This window comes from Pongo abelii, chromosome X, assembly GCF_028885655.2.
Source record: "Pongo abelii isolate AG06213 chromosome X, NHGRI_mPonAbe1-v2.0_pri, whole genome shotgun sequence".
Taxonomy (NCBI): domain Eukaryota; kingdom Metazoa; phylum Chordata; class Mammalia; order Primates; family Hominidae; genus Pongo; species Pongo abelii.
The window spans coordinates 74,754,033-74,781,791 of record NC_072008.2 but is presented as its reverse complement, the minus strand read 5'-3'; the positions used below and the strand labels follow the sequence as shown (position 1 = coordinate 74,781,791).

The window sequence follows — 27,759 nt, the reverse complement described above, 5'->3', positions numbered from 1 at the left end:
AATGAATCTGCATTTTCATTCTATTATCAGTTAAAAAAATAAACAATTCCAGAGTCCTCATGTCTGCTCCATCTCTGATTAAGTGGAAAAAAAATGGGTTGGACTCAAGAAAGCCCTAATATTCTACACAAACTTTCTTCAAAATTCTGTGATTTACCCAATATCCTTAAGGTGTAGGATTAGCATCTTGAAGGATACATGAATGTACTTAATACAAAATTAATAAATCAATGTGTAGGTAATTTCCATCTTGTCAACAGGATTCCATTTCAAAATAAACTGCCATTTTTGTCAAAAATGGTTGAATATCAATCAACAATTTCACATGGTTCAACTGAGTAGTATTTTTGAGTCACTTGATCGGAATGTAAAAATGCATTTTCTCATACAATCAACATAATAAAGTTTGGCTAGTTTTCCTGATAAACCCACAGAAAGTTACTTAACTCACAATATAAATAAGCTAAGTACTAATAATAGTATAAAACTAAACTGATATTTACCATAAAATCTCAGTCATTTGCAACTCTACAAGTCATCCTGGATAGAAGAGTTTTCCTGATAACTTGGAGTGCTGAAACTTACTTCAGCTATGCAGCCATTAAAGAAGAATGAGATCATGTCCTTTGCAGCCACATAGATGGAGCTGGAGGCCATTATCCTTAGCAAACTAATGCAGGAACAGAAAACCAAATATGGCATGTTTTCACTTATAAGTGGGAGCTAAATGATGGGAACACATGGACACATGGTGGGGACAACACACACTGGAGCCTATTGGAGGGTGGAAGGTGGGAGGATGGAGAGGATCAGGAAAAATAACAAATGGATACCAGGCTTAATACCTGGGTGATGAAATAATTTGTATAACAAACGCCCAGGATACACATTTACCTATATAACAAACTTGTACATCCTGCACATGTACCCGTGAACTTAAAATAAAAACTAAAAAAACCCCAAAAAACCCAGTAATAACAATATTTACTTCAGTGTTTGTGAATATTAAAGTATATGATAGGGCCTAGTATAATGCAATAAAAAAGAAATTAGTTTATAATATGTGATTTAATTCAGGGCTTACTGAATATGTGGAGGACTATTTGCCTGTACATTAAATGACCTCAGTCCACTATGAGTTTGAGGGTTTTTTAATTACTACAATTACATTATAGAGCAATACATGCTTTGATGGAGAGGAGCTTCAAGCTCTCTGGGAGCAAGAGGGGAAGCATCTAACACAACCTGAAAGTGAACAAGTCGTCTTGGAGGAGGTGTGCTACCTCTGTGAGTCCTAAAGGATGTCAATGATTTAGTGATAAATGGAAAATGGAAAAGGAGTTCCAGGAAAAAGGAGTGCTGTGCTTAAAGGTTCAGAGGAAAAAGAAAGAATAACAACTTTTGGAACTATAAGTAGCTTAGAATAAGTGGTAGGAGGTGAGAGGGAATGGTGAGAAATAAGCCAAGGAGTATTAAGTAAGAGCCAGATCATGTTGAGGAATTTAGACTTAGATCCTGCAGCAGGAGGATCTTCTGAAGGATTTTTTCCCTTTTAAAATTTTTGTACCTTATAAAAATTTGATATATAATTTAGATACAATAAAATGCACAAATTTTAAGCATACAGGTTGGAGATTTGATAAATATACACGCTTTTGTAACTACCACCAAAATCTAGATAAATCAAGATTTCCATTGCCCCCTAAAATTTTCTCTTGTGCCCTTCAGTCATTCTCCAGTGCCCCGACCCTGAGACAACTACTGTTCTGATTTCTATCACAATAGCTAATTTTTCCTGCTCTAGATTACAATCATCCATTATAATTTTTCATATGTATGAATGAATATGAATTTTCATTCAACATACTGTCAGTGAGATTCATTCATGTTGTTGCATGTATCACTAGTTCATTCCTTTTTAGTGCTGAGTAGCAGTATTTCACTGTATGGCTCTATCACATTTTTTCTATGAATTCTCCCATTGATAGACATTTGCATTGTTTCTAGTTTGGGGCTATTATAAATAAACCTAATATGAACATTCATGTACAAGTCTTTGTGTAGACCTATGTTTTCATGTTTCTTGGGTAAACACCTAGGAGTAGAACCTCTGGGTTATATGGTATTTGTTGTAAGAAACTGCCCAACTATTTTCCAGAGTGACTGTACCATTTTAAATGCCCACCAACAACATAAAGGGTCCCAGTGCTCTGCATCTTCACCAACACTTGGTACTGTCAGTATTTTTAAACAATCCACCATTCTGATGGATGTGAAGTACTGTTTCATTGTGATTGGTTTTTGAGTGCTTAAACTTCTTTTTAATGTTATTTTATCTTTTATCTTGCTATCAACTATCAGATTTCACTTTACCTACCTGTAATATCTTTTCCAGTCCCTTCAGATTTGCTGCTTATAATCTGCTATAGACTTGACATTTAGTTAAAACTAATAAGACTCATGTACAAACAGAATAAACAGGCAATGAGTGTGGTTTTGAATGGCTTTTCCAATAAGTAAGATGCATATTTTCTAGTGGCTTAGAAGCCATTTGTTTACTGCTTGATTTCTAGCTGTGGTCTAGATCGGTGAATCTATCATATACCCAAGTTCTACAAGGGTAGGCTATTCAGCACAATGCTATTTCTAGGAAAAGATATTTTCAAATGCAGATGAAGAACCTCCCTGCCATTACCAACTACAATTCCAGAGATTCCCTCATACTTCTTGTGCTCTCTCATGGGCTCAGCTCCTATGGGAGTTCTGGCAGGGGCCCTAGCACCTTCCTGCGTCCTAGTGGTGGCAGTAGGAAAAGATACTCTTGTATTAACTGTTCTAAGGGTCTAATAGGAGCTTGTGAGAACTCAAGCCACCAGAAGAGGAGAGTTGAGGGAGAAACAAACTTCTGCAGACAGCAGAAACAACTCCACCTTCCATGAGTAGTAAGAGTAGTTCAAAGTCCCTCAAAAGAGGTTGTTGATGAATATGGGACATTCATAAGTCAAGTGTTCATTAGAAGAGAACTGCCTGCCTGTATATGAAAATGCTTTGAACATAGTTACATGGTTTAGCTGTGTCCCCACTCAGATCTCATGATTAATTCCCATGTGTTGTGGGAGGGACCTGGTGGGAGGCAACTGAATCATGGGAGCAAGTCTTTCCCTGCTGTTCCTGTAATTAGTGAATAAGTTTCATGAGATCTGATGGCTTTAAAAAAAAAGGACTTCCCCTGCACAAGCTCTCTCTCTTTGCCTGTTGCCATCCATGTAAGACGTGACTTGCTCTTCCTTGCCTTCCCCCATGATTGTGAGGCTTCCCCAGCCACGTGGAACTGTAAATCCAATTAAACTTCTTTCTTTTTTAAATTGCCCAGTCTTAGGTATGTCTTTATCAGCAGAATGAAAATGGACTAATACACGTAGTTTCTATTTTTTCAATAAAAATAAGAAGAAAACAACACAAAAACACTGCTTAAAATGAGAGAGTCCCTATTCACAAGGCCCTTTTTTGCATCTCAGTTAGAGGTAGAAGGGAAAACTATCCTCTGTATAATGGTAAAGACAAAAATCAGTGGCTGCTCACACAAAATGTCTGGAATTCTAGCTTGAGTTTTGCATTCATTAGCATAGCCTCCAGAGGCAAGTTGCAGGATATGAATAAAACAGTCTTCTCTTTTAGAATATTGCTTTCCTATTGCACAAGGGAGGAAGCATCAGGAATGTTGGCTACAGCCAGGCATTTTGCTCAAGGGGAAAAAAAATCTAATTCTTTACACTTTATTAAGTGATTACACCCTTGTTTCCTATGGTAAAATTACATGGTAAACAGCACCTGCAGATTACAGGGATCTCAGCTGGAAACAATTCGTTAACAGTGAGACATGAGGGATACATCCATTATTGCTAGTGACTCTCCAGACACTTCTACAAACATATTTTTTATATATCTAAACCCACAAAATTATTTGGTACTTTTTTGGTACCATGACATAGAGTGAATTTAATTCATTTTCTATTTCATGGCTAATGTCCTTGATTTTACTAGATAATTCATAGAAAATTACTCATAAGCCTCTTTAGGGAAGGGATCACACATCCATTTTTGTACAGCTAGTGCCTAGCCCTGGGCCTGGCACATAATAGGCCCTAATAAATCTCACTCTCTTGAAAGAATAATTAGATTGTCTTTGTTCATGTTGTTATAATGAGATACCTGAGATTCAGTATCTTATAAAGAAGAGAAATTTATTTTCTCACAGTTCTGGGAGCTAGAAATTCCAAGATCAAGGTGCCAACAGGTTTGATTATGAAGTGGGGGCTACTCTCTGCTTCCAAGATGGCATCTTGTTGCTGCATCCTCCAGAGGGGAGGAACACTCTGTACTCACATGATGGAAGGCAGAAGGGCGAGAGAGCTGAATACTGCGTAAAGCCTCTTTTAAAATGACCTTAATCCCATTCACAAGGTAGGAGCCATAATGGCCTAATTGCCTCTTAAAGGCCTCACCTCTTAATACCACCACATTGGCAACACCTACATTTTGGAGAGGACATACTTAAACCAGAGAGCTGACTATCACCAATCCATTCCTTAAAGCCAAGATTTTTTTTTGACTCTAATTGGGCCTAGTTTTTGAGATCCCTCATGGAGAGGTACACTAAGGATTCAATACACTACTGGCAGGAATCAAGTCACAGGGATCCTAAGAATGAGAACCCTATAGGTCAGTGGTTCTCAAACTTCAGTGTATATCAGAATCACTAGGCATGAGTGTCAAAATGCAGAATCCCAGGGTTTACCCTTCCCAAATTTAAAGTCAGTCTGAGGTGGAACCCTAGAATCTGACTTTTCAACTTGCTCACTAGGGGATTCTGATGCACCCAATCCTTGAACTAAACTTTGACAAACAGCTGTATTGTTCATTTATCAATCAGTTCATCACCTTTAGACTAAAAAAACAAAGTCCTCTTTTTTCTTCTGGGTAAAATAGGGGTCTTGCATAGCTAATGTTTTTCACCTTTTCTTCTATCATTCCCAGAGTTAATGTATTTATGAAATTGGTACTTCATGCCCCTCAAGAGGAGGCAGGTACATACCAGGCTCTGTAAAATCAGCAAATCATCTATTATTTTTCAAAATGATTTCTCTTTCAATGTTGTTGAATATAAAATCTATTTTTCTTTATTATTATTATTATTATACTTTAAGTTTTAGGGTACATGTGCACAATGTGCAGGTTAGTTACATATGTATACATGTGCCATGCTGGTGTGCTGCACCCATTAACTCGTCATTTAGCATTAGGTATATCTCCTAATGCTATCCCTTCCCCCTCCCCCCACCCCACAACAGTCCCCAGAGTGTGATGTTCCCCTTCCTGTGTCCATGTGTTCTCATTGTTCAATTCCCATCTATGAGTGAGAACATTCAGTGTTTGGTTTTTTGTCCTTGCGATAGTTTACTGAGAATGATGATTTCCAATTTCATCCATGTCCCTACAAAGGACATGAACTCATCATTTTTTATGGCTGCATAGTATTCCATGGTGTATATATGCCACATTTTCTTAATCCAGTCTATCATTGTTGGACATTTCTTAATCCAGTCTATCATTGTTGGACATCTGGGTTGGTTCCAAGTCTTTGCTACTGTGAATAGTGCCTCAGTAAACATACGTGTGCATGTGTCTTTATAACAGCATGATTTATAGTCCTTTGGGTATATACCCAGTAATGGGATGGCTGGGTCATCCCATTGCTAGTTCTAGATCCCTGAGGAATCGCCACACTGACTTCCACAAGGGTTGAACTAGTTTACAGTCCCACCAACAGTGTAAAAGTGTTCCTATTTCTCCACATCCTCTCCAGCACCTGTTGTTCCCTGACTTTTAAATGATTGCCATTCTAACTGGTACGAGATGGTATCTCATTGTGGTTTTGATTTGCATTTCTCTGATGGCCAGTGATGGTGAGCATTTTTTCATGTGTTTTTTGGCTATATAAATGTCTTCTTTTGAGAAGTGTCTGTTCATGTCCTTTGCCCAATTTTTGATGGGGTTGTTTGTTTTTTTCTTGTAAATTTGTTTGAGTTCATTGTAGATTATGGATATTAGCCCTTTGTCAGATGAGTAGGTTGCAAAAATTTTCTCCCATTTTGTAGGTTGCCTGTTCACTCTGACAGTAGTTTCTTTTGCTGTGCAGAAGCTCTTTAGTTTAATTAAATCCCATTTGAACTACAAACCACTGCTCAAGGAAATAAAAGAGGATACAAACAAATGGAAGAACATTCCATGCTCATGGGTAGGAAGAATCAATATCGTGAAAATGGGTATACTGCCCAAGGTAATTTATAGATTGAATGCCATCCCCATCAAGCTACCAATGACTTTCTTCACAGAATTGGAAAAAACTACTTTAAAGTTCATATGGAACCAAAAAAGAGCCCACATTGCCAAGTCAATCCTAAGCCAAAAGAACAAAGCTGGAGGCATCACGCTGCCTGACTTCAAACTATACTACAAGGCTACAGTAACCAAAACAGCATGGTACTGGTACCAAAACAGAGACATAGATCAATGGAACAGAACAGAGCCCTCAGAAATAACGTCGCATATCTACAACTATCTGATCTTTGACAAACCTGACAAAAACAAGCAATGGGGAAAGGATTCCCTATTTAATAAATGGTGCTGGGAAAACTGGCTAGCCATATGTAGAAAGCTGAAACTGGATCCCTTCCTTACACCTTATACAAAAATTAATTCAAGATGGATTAAAGACTTAAATGTTAGACCTAAAAACCATAAAAACCCTAGAAGAAAACCTAGGCATTACCATTCAGGACATAGGCATGGGCAAGGACTTCATGTCTAAAATCTATTTTTCTTATTGCAACCACTGCCATCACTATCATCATCCATTTGCTATCAGCTGGGACCTTCAAATAAATTAAACCATTTATGCCCTGAAACATTCAACAAAATCTCTGATTTTACTATAGCAAGATATAAGCATCCTGGCACCAATGAGTGAAACAGGGTTGTCTCATTGGTACCTATCCATGATGGATATGTCATAGATATAAAATGATTACAAAAGATGGCATTGAACGCACTTTTAATCATAAGAACCCTTAACTCGACATGCTTTGATTATCAACAAAAGGTCTAGAGAAGGTCATTCAGGGTGTTGTTGTCTGAATAAACATTGAGTACTTACCATATGGAAGGCACTGAACTAGAAACTATCTTTAATATACATAGACAAACAACATACAAACAATTTTGTGGTTTTTTGTAGCTGTGATAGCACTACACAATAGGAGGTAGTAAGGTTTCAAAAACAGTGTGACAACAACAGAAGCACAGTATGTGCTAGTTGCTGAACAGAGTGTGCCAACTCCTGGGAGTAAGCAAACAAGGACATTCAACATTGATCATAGCATCCCATGGGAGCTGTCACCAGTGGGGTGGGGGTGGTGGTGGCAGCAATCAGGCCAAATGCCAAATGAAACTGGCATCTTGGACATCTCTGATGTGAGTGCCAGGGATTGCCATGTCTTGTTGTAGATATGTCAGAGGATGATTGAATTATGGAGTAAGGCCAAATGTGGAATCTAAACACAACCAACATTTTTTGATCACATAGAGCTAAAAGCAGTCACTGAATTCTGCTTCCTAGGCAGTTTGACTTAAAAATCACTGCCCAACAATGCAAGTAACTACAAAGTAGAAAGGAAAATAAAAGAAGTATTTTTACTTGGGAAGATTACCATGGAATGGCACCAGTGTGAAACTGTACTACAGACCAGTTCAATCTCTGGCTTTTCTTAGATCCCATTTTGGGGCAGAACAGATCTCCTCACATTTATCAAATAATGCCTTATATATCTTAATTGTATTTTTTCTTCCCCCATAGGTAGTAAGCTCTTCAATGGCAGGTATATTTGTGGGTCCAGAACCAGTGTGGACTTGTTCTCTGGACAGGGTGAAATCTATGTAAGATGTACATCAAGGAGAAAGATGAGTTATTAGAAACATAAAACTATTAATGCAAAGGGGGAAAATGGACTCCTGCCCTGACTTTTTGTTTCCTAGGTCTAGCTTGATTCCTAACATCCAGAACAGAGCTGAAAAACTAAAAGCTTACTGAATTGATCTTCATCAATGGAAAATATAAGTTGGGTTCAGCTTTTGTATGACTTTGAAGTTTACACCCACCACAGATATCACATCTACATGGTGAACTGTTTTATTGTCAGAGTCAGAGTCATGCTTAATGTAAAATGGTAAGAGGGGATGACTACTACTGAGATTCTGGAAGTCAGCTGGTCTATCAGCAGTAAATCACTGTTCCTTGCTGACATGCGTGGAAATACAACGGCAGAAGGAAACCAAAGCATCTTTGGTATGGTGAGCTTTATGGCATAACCATAAGCAGGGGTGGCATAAGAAATACCCTAAAGGTGTATTAAAGAATAGCTCTAAATAACATTAACATAGCTGCGGGCTGCTGGGGAAAACAGCAGCAGAGACCAGCTTGGAATACAACAATATGGAATTTTTGAACTTTTTGAGCAAAGGCTTTCAGCTGACCACAAGTCAAACACAGAAATACATACAGTGACAGGCTCTAAAAGTAGCAGCTTCAGACACAAATAAAAAAATGGTTTGTATGTATGTCATAGAGAAAGGACTTCTGGTTGAAGATTTAGTCTTTGCTCCCCATGAGAGTGGATTAGATCAGTAGTGACATCTTTGAATAAAAGGAAGGGCAACAATATATACTGGATGACACTGCCTTCCCTTGGGAGTGTGTGCTTATTTATTTTGTAATTCCTCATGCTTCTAAAGTGAAAGGTGCTTTGGCACATAAAGAGAAAAACATACCCTTCCACTTATAGTACCTGGAAATCACTAAAGGCAATCATTTGTGAGTAGCTTATAAATTAAATGAGCTCTGGATTCAGAAAACATTAGCTCAAACACAACCTCTTAATTGTGAATTGTTAAATGGCTCTTAAACATTTGATAATGATGTTGCAGTTTACCTTTATGAAGCTGGATTAGCACAAGTTAGAGTAGCGTTATGACTAAAATGAGATTGCCTGAGCAATACATTTAAACTAGGATTTTTTTCTCCTTGTCCAAAATTTCACTATTAATAGCATTCTACGAAATCCATTCTGCTGCCAATGGAGACTTACACCACATAAACTACCCCTAAGCCACATCTGACTACAACATTCTAGATAAATATGAAGGAAAGACAAAAGTGAGGTAGTTAGTGAAAACAGAGTTGCAACAGTCAGAACCTGGGGGAGGGGAACAGGATACAAGTAAGAAGCAAATTAAGAAACAGATGACTATTTATTCTGAGAAGGCAAAAATGTTCCAAATATTATAAAAAAATTAAGTAATGGGAAAAATTTTAAGGAAAGATGAGTGATATTCAGTTTACATTGATATTGAAATACATTATAGACTAGAGTTCAACTGTTATAACTAGGGCTCAGATAATGAAAGAAAGACTAGAAACAATGGTCCAAATAGACTCATGGGCTTGGGTAGATAATAAGGATATGAATGCAGATATGTGGCCAGTGGACCATTAATCCAGGACTGGCTCACAGGAATGTGAGTATAGAAAGTGAATCTCAGAGATCAGTAAATAACTTCAGAGGAAAAGGTCAGGCAGGATAGGCTATAAGTACAGCAGATTGAATTCAAAGAAGAGTTTAAGATACAGGTATCTTAGGGGCAGGCAGGTTATTCAGCAAGGATTTAGTCCATAATAAATGCCTGAAACAAACCCGAGGATTGGGAAAAACAGTAAAGGGCCTGGGACACAAATTCAGGATTTTAAAGACTATAACACTAGAATCACCAAGGGCATAAAAGGACTGGCAAGAAAAACACGAGACCAGCAAGACCACTGTGAGATTAGACAAATCCAAAGCTGCAATGCTGTTCTCTGCTAGCTTGGCATTTTAGTGCCCCATGTGTCCAAGTGTGTCCAGGGCCTCCCTTCAGGTAAATACAAAATAATTCATTATGTGACGTAATGGCAGGCCAATACTATTTCAGTGGCTGTAAAACTGAGAGACAAATGTCTTGAGAGACAATTTTTTTCAATATGGCTACTGACTGGAATCCAGCATTAGGATGTCTATGGAAATGTCATTTTCTTAGAGGAAAATTCCTGACTCTTGCTTGTGACCATGAAAGTGAGTGAAGAAAGTATGCTGAGTGTTGTCTCATGAATATTTTGTATAGTATCTCAATGGAGCAACCCACTCAAAAAGAAATCAGGATAAAATATAAACAAATGAAATGAAGTATAGCAAAATACCCTATTCATTAGAGTCAATTTTATACATATCCATTGTTTGATTGTTAGTATTAGGGACTAAAGATATCTTTCCATGAAGCAATGGAGAATTAGATTTCAATGCTTTATACTAATCTCTTTCACAAAGCTTTAACTCTAATGAATCCTCCGGTTTCTATAAATGGATAAACAATGTAGGTTTGTCCAGTTCATAGCTAATTGCTCCTAATTACAAATATTTTCCAAAAAAATCCACGGAAACTCCATAAACTTTAAAATTTAACAAGTATATAGTCATCTGCATCAAGGTAACTAACCAAACAGTTTTAGCTCCTCTCTCTCCCAAGATCCCACTAAAATGACATTAAACAAACAGAGTTGGAGGAGGTGGAGTAAAATGGCCAAATGAAAGCCTTCAGTGGTCACCCTCCCCTTGCAGGAACATCAAATTGAACAAATATCCATACAAAAAAGCACTTTAATAAGAACCAAAAATCAGATGAGTGATCATAGTACCTAGTTTTAACATCATATTAAGGAAAGAGGCAGTGAAGTGGGTAGGAAAGACAGTCTTAAGCCACCTATGCCACCTGTCACCCATCCCCCAACAGTGGCCATGTGGCACAGAGGGAATCTGCACTTTGTGGAGGGAGAGCACAGTGATTGTGACTTTGCATTGAAACTCAGTGCTGCCCTGTCACAGCAGAAAGCAACCTGGGGCAGAACTCAGCTGGCAACCACGGAAGGAGCATTAGATCAGTGCTAGCCAGAGGAGAACTGTCCATCCCAGTGGTTGGAACCCGAGTTCTGGCAAGCCCTAATACTGTAGGCTAAAGTGCTTTGGGGTTCTAAATAAACTTTAAAGGCAGTCTAGGCCACAAGGACAGCAATTCCTGGGCAAGTCCTGGTGCTGTGCTGGGTTTGGAGACAGTGGCTTGGAATGCACGCAATCTAGTGATATATGAGCTGGGGTGCCAAGGGAGTGCTTGCATCACCCCTCCCTCAACCAAAAGCAGTGCAGCTCACAGCTCCAGGAGAGATTCATTCCCTCTTCTTGAGGAGAGGCGAGGGGAGAATAAAGAGGACTTTGTCTTGCAACTTGGATACCAGCTCAGCCACAGTAGAACAGGGTACCAGGCAGAGTCCTAAGGCTCCCATTCCAGGCCCTGGCTCCTGGAGGACATTTCTAAACACACCCTGGGTCAGAAGGGAACCTGCTGCCTTGAAGGGAAGGATCCAGTCCTGACAGAATCCATCACCTGCTGACTGAAGAGCCTTTGGCTCCTGAAAAACCAGCAGGGGTAGCCAGGCAGTACTCACGACAGGCCTTGTGTGAGATTCAGCTGTGCTGGCTTCAGGTGTGGCCCAGTACATTCCCAACTGTGGTGGCTATGAGAGAATCCTCTTGTTAGACAAAAAGAGAGGGAAGAGTAGAAGGGACTTTGTTTTACAGCTTAGGTCCTAGCTCAGCCACAATGGGGTAGAGCACCAAGTGGGCTCTTGGGGTCCCAAATTCTAGGCCTTGGCTCTTGGATGGCATTTCTGGACCTGTCCTGGGCCAGAGGGGAGCCCACTGCCCTGAAGGAAGAGTCCCAGGCCTGGCAGCATTCACCACAAGCTGACTAAAGACCCTTGGGCCTTGAGTGAACACTGGCAATAGCCAGGCAGTACTCGCCATGGGCCTGAGGCAGTGGTAGCCACACGGAGAGACTCTTCTGATTGAGGAAAGGGGAAGGAAGAGTGGGAAGGACTTTGTCTTGCACTTTGGGTGTCAGCTCAGCCACAGTAGAATAGAGCACCAAGTAGGTTCCTATGCTTCCTGACTCCATGTCCTGGCTCCTGGATGGCATCGTTGGACCTGTCTGGGGCCAGGGAGACTTGCCACCCTGAAGGGAATATCATGCGCTTGGCTAGATTTGCCACCTGCTGATTGTAGAGCCCTTGGGCCTTGAGTGAACATAGGCAGTAGCCAGGCAGTGGTTACCACAGGCCTGGGGTGAGACTCAGTGCTGTCTTGGCTTTGGGTCTGACCCAGGACAGTCCAGGTGGTGGTGGCCACAGTGGTGCTTGTGTCACCCCTCTCCTAGCCTCAGACAGCTCAGCATAGAGACAGAGACTATGTTTGGGGGAAAGTAAGGGAAGAGAGCAAGAGTCTCTGAATGGAAATTCAGGGAATTCTCCCAGATCTTACCCATGACCACTAGGTGGTACCTCTATGAGTCTGCAAGAGCCACAGCATTATTGGGCTTGGGGTGGCCCTAAAGCTGCAGTGACCAAAGACTTAGATCACAACACTCAAGTCCCTTCAAATACCTGGAAAGCCCTCCCAAGAAGGATTGGTTCAAATAAACCTAGACTGCGGAGACTAGTCAATACCTAACTGTTCAATGCCCAGACATCGATGAATATCCACAAGCATCAAGACCTTACCAAATGAACTAAATAAGGCATTGGTGACCAATCCTGGAGAAAATGAGATATGTGACTTCTCAGAGAATTCAACATAGCTGTTTTGAGGAAGTTCAATGAAATCCAAGCTAACACAGAGAAGAAATTCAGAATCCTATCAGATAAATTTAACAAAGAGATTGAAACAAAAGAATAAAGATGAAATTCTGGAGCTGAAAAATGCAATTGGCATACTGAAGAATGCATCAGATTCTCTTACTAGCAGAATTGATCAAGCAGAAGTAAAAATTAGTAAGCCTGAAGACAGGCTATTTGAAAATACACAGTCAGAGGAGACAAAAGAAAAAAGAATACAAAAAAATGAAGCATGCCTATAAGATCTAGAAAATAGCCTCAAAAGGGCAAATACAAGAGTTATTTGCCTTAAAGAAGAGATAGAGAGAGATCAGGGTAGAAACTTTCTTCAAAGGGATAACAGAGAACATCCCAAACCTGGAGAAAGGTATCCATATTCAAATATAAGAAGGTTATAGAATACCAAGCAGATTTAACCCAAAAAAGACTACCTCATAGCATTTAATTATCAAACTCCTAAAGGTGAAGGATAAAGAAAGGATCCTGAAAGCAGCAAGAGAAAAGAAACAAATAACATAACAATGCAGCTCTATACATCTGGCAGCAGACTTCTCAGTGGAAACCCTATAGGCTAGAAGAGAGTGGCATGACATATTTAAAGTGCTGAAGGAAAAAAAAAAACACCTTTTACCCTAGAATAGTATATTCAGTGAAAATATCCTTCAAACATGAAGGAGAAACAAAGACTTTCTCAGACAAACAAAAGCTGAGGGATTTCAACACCAGGCCTGTCCTACAAAGAATGCTAAAGGGAGTACTTCAATCAGAAAGAAAAGAACATTAATAAGTAACAAATAATCACCTGCACATACGAAACTCACTGGTAATAGTAAGTACACAGGAAAACACAGAATATTATAACATTGTAACTCTGGTGTGTAAATGACTCTTATCCTAAGTAGAAAGACTAAATGAAGAACCAATAAAAAATAATAACTACGACAACTTTTCAAGACATAGACAATACAATAAGATATAAATAGAAAAGGTTTTAAAGTGGGGGGATGAAGTTAAAGTGTAGAATGTCTATTAGTTTTCTCTTTGCTTGTTAGTTTGTTTGTATATGTAATCATTGTTAAGTTGTCATCAGTTTAAAATAAATGGTTATAAGATATTATTTGCAAGCATAGTGGTAACCTTAAATAAAAAAATACAACAGATACACAAAAAATCAAAATCAAGAAATTAAATCATACCATCAGAGAAAATCGACTTCACTAGAAGGAAGACAGGAAGAAAGGAAAGAAGGAAGAGAAGACCACAAAAATATAAAACAAGTAATAAAATGTCAGGAGTAAATCTTTACTTAACAATAATAACACTGAGTGTAAACAGACTAAACTCTTCAATCAAAAAACATAGAGTGGCTAAGTGGATAAAAAATCAAGACCCAATGATCTGTTGCCTACAAAAAACACACTTCATGTATAAAGACACGCATAGACTGAAAATAAAGGGATGGGAAAAGATATTCCATGCTAATGGAAACAAAAAAATTAGCAGGAATAGCTATAATTATATCAGACAAAATATATTTCAAGACAAAAGCTATAAAAGAGGCAAAGAAGGTCTTTATACAATGATAAAGGGGTCAATTCAACAAGAGGATATAACAATTTTAAATATATATATGCACCCAACACTGGAAGACCCAGATATATAAAACAAATATTATTAGAGCTAAAGAGAGAGATGGACCCCAATACAATAATAGCTGGAGACTTCAACACTTCACTTTCAGCATTGGATACATCATCCAGACAGAAAATGAACAAAGAAACATCAGACTTAATCTGCACTATAAACCAAATGGACCTAATGGATATTCACATAACATTTCATCCAAGGGTTGCAAAGTACATATTCTTCTTCGCAGCACATGGATCATTCTCAAGGATAGACCATATGTTAGGCCACAAGAGAAGTCTTAAAACATTCAAAAACTTGAAATAATATCAAGTATCTTCCCTGACCACGATGGAATAAAACTAGAAATCAATAACGAGGAATTTTGGAAATTATACAAACACATGGAAATTAAACAATATACTCCTGAATGACCAGTGGGCCAATGAAGAAATTAAGAAGGAAATTAAAAAATTTCTTGAAGCAAATGAAAATGGAAACACAACATACAAAAACCTATGGGATACAGTGAAAGCAGTACTAAGAGGAAAGTTTATAACAATAAGCACCTACAATAAAAAACTAGAAAAATTTCAAATGAACAACCTAATGATGTATCTTAAAGAACTAGAATTGCATTTAATTGTACATTGAAAACTAACTAAAATAGTATAATTGTATTGTTTGTAACACAAAGGATAAATGTTTGAGGAAATGGATACCCCATTTATCATGATGTGATTATTATGCACTGCATGCCTGTAACAAAATACCTCCTGTAACTCAAAAATATATACACCTACTATGTACTCACAAAAGTTAAAAAAGAACTAGAAATGCAAGAGCAAAGCAAACTCAAAATTAGTAGAAGAAAAGAAATAATAATGATCAGAGTAGAAATTTGAAATAAAAATACAAAAGATCAATAAAATGAAGTCTTTTATCAAAAGATAAAAAAACAAAATCAACAAACCTTTAGCCCAACTAACTACAAAAAAGAGAGAAGACCTAAAGTAATAAAATTAGAGATGAAAAAGGAGACATTATAACTGACACTGAAGAAATACAAAAGATCATTATAGGCTATTATGAGCAACTGTATGCCAATAAATTGAAAAATCTAGAAGAAATGCGTAAATTCCTAGACACATACAACCTAACAAGATTGAACCATGATGAAATCCATCACCTGAACAGACTAATAACAAATAATGAGATTGAAGTTGTAATAAAACATCTCTCAGCAAAGAAAAGCCTGGGACCCAATTGCTTCACTGCTGAATTTTATCAAACATTTAAAAAAGAACTAACATCAATCCTACTCAAACTATTCCAAAAAATAGAGAATGAGGGAGTACTTCCAGACTCATTCTACAAGGCCAGTATTACCCTGATACCAAAACCAGACAAAAACACATCAAAAAAAGAAAACTACAAGCCAATATCCCTGATAAACATTGATACAAAAATCCTCAACAAAATACTAGCAAACTGAATTCAACGACACATTAAAAAGATCACTCACTGTGACCAAGTGGGATTTATCCCAGGAATGCAAGGATGGTTCAACATATGCAAGTCAATCAATGTGATACACCATATCAACAGAAGGACAAAAATGATATGATCATTTCAATTGATGCTGAAAAAAGAGTTTGATAAAATTCAACATCTGTTCATGATAAAAACCCTCAACAAACTGGGTATAGAAGGAACATACCTCAATACAATAAAAGCCATATATAACAGACCCACAGTTAATATCATACTCAATAGGGAAAAACTGGAAGCCTTTCCTCCAAGATCTGGAATAAGACAAAGATGCCTGCTTTCACCACTGTTATTCAAGACAGTACTGGAAGTCCTGGCTAGAGCAATTGGATGAGAGAAAGATATAAACGGCATCCTAATTGGAAAGGACAAAGTTGAATTATCTTTATTTGCAGATGAAATGATCTTATATGTGGAAAAAACTAAAGACTCCACCAAAAAAACAATTAGAACTGATAAACAAGTTCAGTAACATTTCAGGATAAAAAAAATCAACACAGCATTTCTATATGTCAGCAGCAAACAATCTGAATAAGAAATTAAGAAAGTAATCCCATTTACAATAGCCACAAATAAAATAAAATACCTAGGAATAAACTTAACCAAAGAAGTGAAATATCTGTACATTGAAAACTATAAAACATTGACATAAGAAATTGAAGAGGACACACAAAAAATGGAAAAGATAGTCCATGTTCATGGATTAGAAAAATCAATATTGTTAAATATTCATAGTACCCCAAGCTATCTACTGATTCAATGCAATCCCTATCAAAATATCAATGACATTCTTCACGGAAATAAAAAAAATTCTAAAATGTATATGGAACCACAAAAGACCCAGAATAGCCAAAGCTATCCTGAGCAAAAAGAACAAAACTGAAGAATCACATCACCTGACTTCAAATTGTAATACAGAGCTATAGCAACCCAAACAGCATGGTACTAGCATTAAAAGAGACACATAGACTATGGAACAGAATACAGAACCCTGGAATAAATCCATACATCTACAGTGAACTCATGTTTGACAAAGGTTCCAAGAACATACATTTGAAAAAGTCAGTCTCTTCAGTAAATGGTGCTGGAAAAACTGGATATCCACTTGCAAAAGAATGAAACTAGACTCCTATCTCTCACTGTAAACAAAGATAAAATTAAAATGGATTAAAGACTTAAATCTAGGACCTCAAACTATGACACTAATAGAAAAAAATTGAGGGAACTCCAGGAAATTGGACTGGGCAAAAATTTAACATCCCACAAGCACAGGCAACCAAAGTAAAAATGGACAAATGGGAGCATACCAAATTAAAAACTTCTACATAGCAAAGGAAACAATCCACAAAGTTAAGAGATAATCCACAGAATGGGAGAAAATATTTGCAAAGTATTCATCTGACAGAGATTAATAACCAGAATATATAAGGAGCTCAAACCACTCTATAGGAAAAAAAATCTAATAATTCGATTTTAAAATGAGCAAAAGATCTGAATAGACATTTCTCAAAAGAAGACATACAAATGGCAAAGAAGCATATTAAAAGGTACTCAACATCATCAATCATCAGAGAAATGCAAATCGAAACTACAATGAGATATCATCTCGCCCCAGTGAAAATGGCCTTTATCCATTTTAAGTTTTATTCGAAAGACAGGTGGTGCGAAAAGCGATGGCGCAGCACGGTGCGGTGCAGCTCCTGCTCGTCTTTCCCCCTTGCTGGGTGACAGGTGTTTATGGGGCACCCGCCACTGCCACCACCGCCGTGTGCTGTCTCTATGGCCAGGGGGAGGAGGAGGAGTGAGAGCTCAGTGACACAAGTACATAAATAAAGGATAAAATATTCTCTGAAACAAATCTTCAATCAAGTATAACATTTGATGCTTGGCATCTAGACTCCCTTGTGCCCTCACTATGCCAGCAGCAACTGTACATCATAGCCAAAGAATTTGTGAAGTTTGGGCTTGCAACGTGGATGAAGAGATGAAGAAAATTCGTCAAGTTATCCGAAAATATAATTACGTTGCTATGGACACCGAGTTTCCAGGTGTGGCTGCAAGACCCATTGGAGAATTCAGGAGCAATGCTGACTATCAATACCAACTATTGCGATGTAATGTAGACTTGTTAAAGATAATTCAGCTAGGACTGACATTTATAAATGAGCAAGGAGAATACCCTCCAGGAACTTCAACTTGGCAGTTTAATTTTAAATTTAATTTGACAGAGGACATGTATGCCCAGAACTCTATAGAGCTACTAACAACATCTGGTATCCAGTTTAAAAAACATGATGAGGAAGGAATTGAGACCCAGTACTTTGCAAGAACTTCTTATGACTTCAGGAGTGGTCCTCTGTGAAGGGGTCAAATGGTTGTCATTTCACAGCAGTTACAACTTTGGCTATTTAATCAAAATCCTGACCAACTCTAACTTGCCTGAAGAAGAACTTGACTTCTTTGAGATCCTTCGATTGTTTTTACCTGTCATTTATGATGTGAAGTACCTCATGAAGAGCTGCAAACATCTCAAAGATGGATTACAGGAGGTGGCAGAACAGTTAGAGCTGGCATAGATACAACCACCACATCAGGCAGGATCTAATTCATTCCTCACAGGAATGGCCTTTTTCAAAATGAGAGGAATGTTCTTTGAAGATCATACTGATGATGCCAAATATTGTGGTCATTTGTATGGCCTTGGTTCTGGTTCATCCTATGTACAGAATGGCACAGGGAATGCATATGAAAAAGAAGCCAACAAGCAGTCATGACATGAAATAGTCCTTTTATTTTTATTTTATTTTGAGCTACACACATGCTTGTATATACATTTTATCTCTGGTTGAATCCCTTGAACAACACACAGTACCTTCCCCCCGCCCTTTCATGGCCCAGTTTATTGTCTGCCTTTCAGTACTAAGTATGATCATTCCTATCTCAGATAAAAAAAAAAAACAACAAAAAACCACAAAAGAACAAACAAACAACAACAACAAGAAAACACATTCAGGTTAAATTTGGCCTTAATTTAATATACTTGTTAGCAAGCGTGTGTGACAGAGTAGAGAAAGCTACATCATTGAATATTTTGATAAACTTTACCTACTTGGGAGTTTGGTTTATTTTTCCCTTTTCCTAAATTAACTAGCACTGACTGTAATTTATTTCTCTGTTTCATGTCTCCCCCTTCCATTCTGCAGGAGTTTTAGCTATTTGAGATTGTGGACCATCGATTTTGTACTTTGGAGAGTGATTCTAACTCAAAACCTCTGTTTTATCAGAAATTTTGTTTTTACTTGATCTTAGCTGGAAAAATGACCATCTGCCAACTTTACACAGCATTTACTCGGTTTTGACCCACAGAATGTAGCACATTCATTGTGCAAACTGTCAATGCAGTGAAACTAAAAAAAAGACAAGAAACTACTGAGGAGCTTAGTAACTGATGTTTCTGTATGTAATGTTTAATCTTCCAAGCACATCTAGTGTCTGTCAGTTTCTAATTGGCATGTGTAGGCTGCTCTGTGACTGAAGACTTTTCAAACCAGTCTTACACCCTTCAGGAAAAATCCCTTGTGATTGAATATTTAGTATCTGCCAGGAAACTGGTACTCAAGATGTTGAAGCTACAGTTACTTTATGATAGCACACTTCCTTTGATCTGCTTATTTTTATTCCATCACTGTTTACCCTTGTTTTTTTTTTTGTATTTTGTAGCCATACTTATGATGCTCTTGATTTGTTGGTTATACAAATTGATTTTTTTAATATCTAAAGATAACAAGTCTTTAGTTATATTTTGTACCAAATTAAATTAGAAGTCAAAAATTGTGCTTTCCTAGTCGCTACAAAGGTAAATAATGGACATATTTGGTACAAAACACCAAAATCCATATATAAATGTATATATACAATATATGATAATGTACTCATATATATATGAGTACATAAATAAAGGAAAAGATATTTTCTGAAACAAATCTTCAATCAAGTACAACATTTTGATGCTTTAGAATATATGAGAATGTATGTATATTCTCATATATATAAAGAGAGCTAATAAAATTACCTGAGGAGTGTAATGCTTGTTTATTTTTTGTGTATATCTTTGCAATCTATTTTACATATATTGACAAAAGAGACTGTGAAATATTTAGCCATGCAGAATATGTGACCAGACCAGAGCATGTGTAGGATGTAGGAAGACTTTTCGGTAATCATTAACTCTACCCTGAAATGATTGACTACAGGTTATAATGTGTATTACCTATACTTCAATCAATAATATTAGCAAATCTCCAAATGTTAGTCACATTGGTTTGTCTCCCTTGTACATTCTTTATTCATGATATTACAGTGCTCTAACTGGGAGGTCCTTTTTAAACAAAACATTATTTTCAAAACAGAGGGTATTATTTGTTTTTAAAGCTTTTGTAAATAAAGGCTTCAAAAATGTTTTCTTATAAAAAAAAAAGACGGGCAATAACACATGCTGATGAGGATGTGGAGAATAGGGAACCCTTGTACACTGTTGGTGGGAATGTAAATTATTATAATCACTGTGGAGAACAGTTTGGAGGTTCCTCAAAAAACTAAAAATAGAACTACCATATATGATCCAGCAATCATATGCTAGGTATATACCCAAAAGAAAGGACATCAGTATATCAAAGAGATATCTGCACTCCCATGTTTATTGTGCCACTATTCACAATAGCCAAGATTTGGAAGCAACCTAAGTATCTATCAACAGATGAATGGATAAAGAAGATATGGTACACATACACAATGCAGTACTATTTATCCATAAAAAGAATGAGATACTGTCATTTGCAACAACATGGAGGGAAATGGAGGTCGTGACGTTAATTGAAAGAAGTCAGACACAGAAAGACAAACTTCATATATTCTCACACATTTGTGGGAGCTAAACAATTAAGACAATTGAACTCATGGGGATGTAGAGTAGAATGATGGTTATCAGAGGCTGGGAAGGGTAGTAATGGGTGGGGGAGTGGGGATTATTAAAGGGTAAAAAATATAGTTAGATAGAACGAATAAGATCTAGTATTTGATAGCATAACAAGGTGACTACAGTCAACAATCATTTATTGTACATTTTAATATTGTACATTTTAAAATATTGTATATTTTAAAAAACTAAGAGTATAATTGGATTGTTTGCAATACAAAGAAAGGATAAATGCTTGAAGTGATGGTTACTGCATTTACCTTGTTGTGATTATTATGCATTGTGTGCCTGTATCAAAATATCTCGTGTACCCCATGAATATATATATACCTACTATGTACTCACAAAAATTAAAAATAAAAAAATTTAAAAATGACATTAAACAATAAAAAAGATATAATGAAGACAATAGTAGAGGGAGTCAGCGGAAAAGAGATCCCAATACATTTCTGATAGACAGACATTGAATAGGATGCTGGCTGATAAAGATTGGCAGATAAAATGACAGAGGGGGCTTACAGCTTGGGAGGATGTTGGTCTGCCCTGTAGGATCACAGAAAAGTTTGAAAATTGGAAATGCCAAGTAAGGCAGAGGGTGAAAATGAAATATGAGAAATGCATTGAAAATCTGTATATTAATCATTTTCCTCCACTGCATATAGAACTGCTAGTATTCAGGCATTGATTCCCAAGGCAAAGAAAAAAATCAGAAGGTTCTTCTCTAAAGAGATTGAATAAATTGTCTAAGAAGAATTGAGGTAACTAATGTGGGCATTAATGCTGTAAAACAAAGACCTTTACTATCTGGAATTTAGAGGTCCCCCAGTATATGGCTCTATTTACATAGTTGGGGCTTATTGAGTTGCAGGCCTTATATCTGGGGTACTAAACCATTTTGCTCAACCCCTACACACATTATGAAATTTCAGAACAGCAAAGATATAGAAAAGATCCTAAAAGCTCCCAGAGAGGAAAAACATTAATAGTTAAGGGAACAAGAATTGGAATGGCTTGGTCATCTCATCAAAAACGCTGGCTCTTAGAGAGAACAATGGAGGAATGCCTTCAAAATTCTGACAGAAAATTATTTCAAACCTATAATTTTGTCCTAACCAACTATCAATTGAGTCTGATAACAAAAACATGACATCTTAATATTGCAAAGACTAATAAAAGCAAGTCCCAGCCGTACAGTAGAGGCCTAAGGAACACTTAGTCTGAATGGAAGGAAGGGGGTTTCCAAGAGAGAGGCATCAAGAAAAAGACAGGGAAAAGGATTCACCATTTTATCCATCTTTTTTTTTTTTTTTTTTGAGATGGACTCTCGCACTGTCGGCTGGGCTGGAGTGCAGTGGTACGATCTCAGCTCACTGCAACCTCTGCTTCCTGGGTTCAAGCGATTCTCCTGCCTCAGCCTCCTGAGTATCTGGGATTACAGGCGCCACCACGCCCAGCTAATTTTTTGTATTTTTAGTAGAGATGGTGTTTCACCATGTTGGCCAGGCTGGTCTCGAACTCCTGACCTCATGATCTGCCTGCCTCGGCCTCCCAAAGTGCTGGAATTATAGGCGTGAGCCACCACGCCAGGCCTATCCATCTTTAAGAAATTAGAGAAACTTATGAATGTAGCAGACAATGCAAGAAAAAATAAAGGTAATTAGAAAATCCAGAAAAAAACAAGTTTTACAAATTAAGAAATGTAATACTATCAACACTTGACAGAAGAGACAAAAATTTTAAATAATTAACAATAGTATAAACACTGTATATTGATTTTCAACTTCTGGAAATAACCAATATATAAAAGCACAGGATATTTAATTATAGAGATAGTTAATTATAAATGTAGAGCAAAACATAAACATTACCACTCTTGGCAATGTAAAAAGTAAAAGTACAAATGACTAGAATTGGTAGGTAGGGGAGAGAGATAAAAAGAACTGATGGCCTCTTTTTACAAACTCTTAGTTTTTACAAAGAACTAACAGACACTGTCTATAGTTTATGAAACAAGAAATAAAGGTCTAAGTATATTCCTCAAAAAAAAAAAAAGAGGAACTAAAAAGCATGATAACTAAATTGGGACAAGAGATAGTATAAGTGAGTTATAGCCTCATTTATTAAATTACAAAGTTAATAAAGCCTAAAATAGATGAATTAAGAAATAGCAGTATATATGGAAGCAGTCCACAGAAGAACCAAACAGAAACAGTTAATAGAGTGAAAGGTAATCTCAGAGGATTAGGATTCGGAGGGTTGGAACAGTGAAACATTGCCTGCATTATAAACTTTTAGGTACTCAGTTCATATTTTTAAAAACTATGTGCGTGTATTACTCATAAGATATAAAAATAATCATAAGGCAATTTAAAAACCAATTAGTAACCTTGGAACAGAAATCTTCCTTTGCCATTACTAAATTTAAATCAGTCTCTCAGAACCTTTACCTGAAAAAGCGTTCTGGCAAGAAGCCAACTAAAGAATAGCCCGTCTCTATTATTTAACCTGCCTCTTTCCCTTAACCCCAGCCTCAAAGCCTATCTATATCCTTTCTCTTATAACCCACTGATACTTGACACAAACTCCAGATTAAGTTATAACCAGCTTCATTTTCAGCTACAGAGATCATTTTTATGGCTTTATAGACATACAACAAACTGTACATATTTAAGTTTTTACATATGTATGTACATCTATGTACACCTGTGAAACCATCATCACAATAAAAATAACAAGGATATCCATCACCCCCAAAAGTTTCCTCATGCTCCTTTGTAATCCCTTCCCACTCAGCCCAGTCTCTGATGCCCTCTGTATTTCCAGGTAATGACTGATCTGCTTTTTGCCACTATAGATCAGTTTTGATTTTCTAGAATTTTATATAAATAGCATCACACAATATACTTTGTCTGGCTTCTTTCTCTTAGCATAATTAGTTTGAGATTCTAACATGTTATAATATGTATCAGTTCATTCCTTTTTATTGATAAGTAGTATTCTGTTGCATGGATGTAACAGAGTTTGTTCATCCATTATCTGTTGAGGGACAAAATGATTTGTTTCCAGTTTTTAGTTACTGCAAATAAAACTGTTACGGACATTGGTATGCAAGTCTTTGTGTGGACATACGTTTTTATTTCTCTTAGGAAATATCTTGGAGTAGAACTGTTGGGTAACATATACTATGTGGTAAGTACATGTTATAAGAAACTGCCAAACTATTTCCTAAAGTGGATGTACCATTTTACTTTCCCACCAGCAGTGTGTATGAGAGTTTCAGGTTCTCATATCCTCATCAAAACTTGGTATGGTCAGTCTTTTTAAGTTTAATCATTCTAATAGGTATGTAGTAGTCTCTCATTATGGCTTTAATTTGCATTTCTCTGATGGCTAATGATGTTGAGGATCTTTTCATATATCTTCTTTAGTGAAGTGTCTTTTCAAATACTTCACCCATTTAAATTTTTTGTTTGTTTGTTTTTAGAGACAAGATCTGGCTATGTTGCCCAGGCTGGTTTCAAACTGGGCTCAAGTGATCCTGTTACCTCAGCCTCCCAAGTAGTTGGGATTACAGATATCCACCATTGTCCCTGACTCTCTTTCTTCCATTTAAAAGTATTGAGTTGTGTGTTTTTTATTATTGATTTTTTAAAAGATCATTATATATTCTTGATAACAGTTCTTTATCAGATAAGTGATTTGCAAATATTTTCTTCCATGCTGTATTTTGTCTTTTTAATATAATTTTTCCATTGAATTGCTTCACATTTTGTTGCAGATCATTTGACCATATATGTGTGGGTTTATTTCTTGGCTCACTATTCTGCAACTAGATCTACTGTCTATATTAAAAACACTGTACTGTATTAAACACTGTATAACACACAAGTGTATAAACACAAGTGTATAAAAACATTGTCTATATTAAAAACACTGTACTGTAGCTTTCTAATAAGCCTTGAAATCAGGTAGCATAGGTCCTCCAACTTTGTTCTTTTTTCAAAGTTGTTTAGGATATTCTAGGTACTCAGATGTTCCACATAAATTTTCAGATCAGCTTATCAGTTCCTATAAAAAATTTAAATTGCATTGAATCTATAGATCAATTTTGGGAAAACTGACATCTTAATATTTCATATTTTTGATGCTATTAAGAATGGTATTCTTAAAATTTTCAATTTCTGATTGTTTATTCCTAGTATATAGGAATAGAATTGATTTTTAATAATGACCCTGTATCCTGTGAACTTGCTGTATTCACTTACTAGTTCTGGTAGTTGTTTTGTGGATTTCTTACAACTTTTTACAAAGATAATCATGTCGTCTGTGTATAAAGACAGTTTTATTTCCTTTCTAAATTGGTTGCCTCTTATTTATTGCTTCCTTATTTCACTGGCTAGAACCTCCAGCACAATGTTGACTAGAAATGATGAGAGCAGACATCTTAATCTTGTTCCTGATTTTAGAATAAAAGCATTTAGTCTTTCACCATAAAGTATGATGTTACCTGTAGAACTTTTGTAGATGTCCTTTATCAATTTGTGGATGTTCCCCTCTACTCCTAGTTGGTTGGGAGTTTCTTTTTTTTTAAATCATGAATTGGTATTGGATTTTGTTAAATACTTTGTTTGCATTAATTGATATGATCATATGATTTTTCTTCCTGAACCTTAATAGAATGAATTACATTTATATTTCCCCATTAAAAGTAAGGGTATAACTGATATGCAAGTTGAAAACAGCCCAGTGAACACCCATTTCTATATTCAGAGGCCTAAACTAGAATATTAGGAGAGGAGCTCAGAATCTTATTCACGTGGGTGGACATATCAACGGACATTTTCCTGTCTGTTTTATCATCCATTTATCCATCTACCTATTCACTATTCACTGTTTGCTAGTTACTTGCTCTAGTCAAATACAATGCAAGGCACTGAAGATATAAAGAACCTGTAGACCTTGTTCTTCTGAGGCTCACCATATACCTAGTGAGAAGACAAACAGGTAATCACACCAATGGGATGAATGCCATATGAGGTTCATAAAGGAAAGTCTACGGAGCCACAGAGAAGTGTTAACTCTGCTTGGGGTACAGAAGATGGGGACAATGACTTTTGAAAAATAAGCAGGATACTTTTGGGCAGAGGTGAGAGATAAGAGCATTCCAGAAAAGTGGCCATAACTTAGAGCAGTGTTTTTAAGATTCTCCACACTTCCAAATGCCGTCTCCCCATGGCAGGAGTGGGAGGGACAGGCTTAAGTCCTAACATTTCTTTGAAGTCTCCCATTTTAGAAGAATTTTGCATTATACATCACACACACACACACACACACACACACACACAGAGACACACACACACACACACACACACACACACACACACACACACACAAATAGAATGAAGTGTTTTCTGTTAACCCTGAGCAGAATCTACACTCCAGGAAGATTCATCCTGGACTTTGGCAGACCACTGTCAGTAGGTGAAACACAATTCTATGTGTAGGAGTGGAAGGTCACTGGTAAACAATTGGCAACTAGGAGTAGCTTCTTGGGGTAGTTGTTTAACCTCAGAATCATGTCAATCAGGCACTAGGCATGCAATTAGAAATACCCTGGCTTCAAAGCTTGTATGTTTGCCTAAGGACCTAAATTATCATTCGCTCACTCTGTGATTATCCCAGCTCCATGATGAGCCAAGTTCTACCTAGCACTGCCAAAAAACAGCAAGAATGCTTTTAACAGCTTTAAAAAAGTTTTCAAATTTCTTTGGCAAATGAAGTCAGCTGTACAGTATCTTGCTGGGGTCTTAAATTGACATTGAACTTGGACCATGCAGAGCCAAGTTATTTATTTATAAGCAATAAATAATTATGTTAGTACTAAAATCCTTGAGCACTTGCCGGTCACAATATTCATTTTTACTTGTACTAATGGTAACTGCTGAAATAGTAATCAGAGTTCTCATCTCTTATCAGCTGGTACCTAGTTGTGTGGAAAGTGCTGCCATATCATGCTTGAGAATTGATTAGAAATGTTTTACATTATTTCTTGCCAATAAAGGTCAAATTCTGCTACAACACAATGTAAACTTTTATGGAATGAAGAAAATTTCTAAGTGTAAGTTGGTGGCGCATTTATTTTTAGCAACATTCAATACCATAGAGCCCAAGGCAACCAAAGTATTTTGAATCAACAAAGATCCTGCTTTTTATAAAGGATAGTAGGCTACCCAAACTTTTCTATGAGTTCCTACTTCAGTGTTTTTCAGCTATTTAACACTTTAACCTATGCCGCTTTAATAAATGTTAAACATTTCATGCAGTCTCTTTTTCTGATGGCAATCTGTTTCCCAAGTAAATATCCCTGGTTTACAATTACGTGCTATGTATTTGTACCAGCCAAACAGACTTTATCAAATTTTACTTGTTTTAGTTTGCATTATGAGAAAAGTAGTTTGTTTCCAAAAAGAATAAAAATATGATAAGCATTCTCTTCTTTCTAAAAATTGTTGCCTCTGTGTTTATATGGGTTTCATTCATAGTTATCACCACCTTTCACTTCTACTGCTCCCCAGAGATGTAGCATTTATCTGAATAAATTTACTTGAATTTTTCAAAATCTACCCACCCACAGTAACATACAACATAACATGGGCATTTCCATAAACCTCAAATAAATCCTTCAATAAACACTGACCAAAACACTACTGTGGAATGCAAAATAGACTCTGCAATG

At 36.8% G+C, this 27,759-nt stretch overlaps 1 protein-coding gene and 1 pseudogene across 4 annotated transcripts in view; one reads left to right on the top strand and one right to left on the bottom strand.

Annotated features, from left to right (window-relative positions):
* EDA (ectodysplasin A) overlaps positions 1 to 27,759 on the bottom strand; it is a 413,848-nt gene that overhangs the window by 89,023 nt on the left and 297,066 nt on the right. The window lies entirely within an intron of this gene.
* LOC100442897 (CCR4-NOT transcription complex subunit 7-like) lies at positions 17,908 to 18,863 on the top strand (annotated as a pseudogene).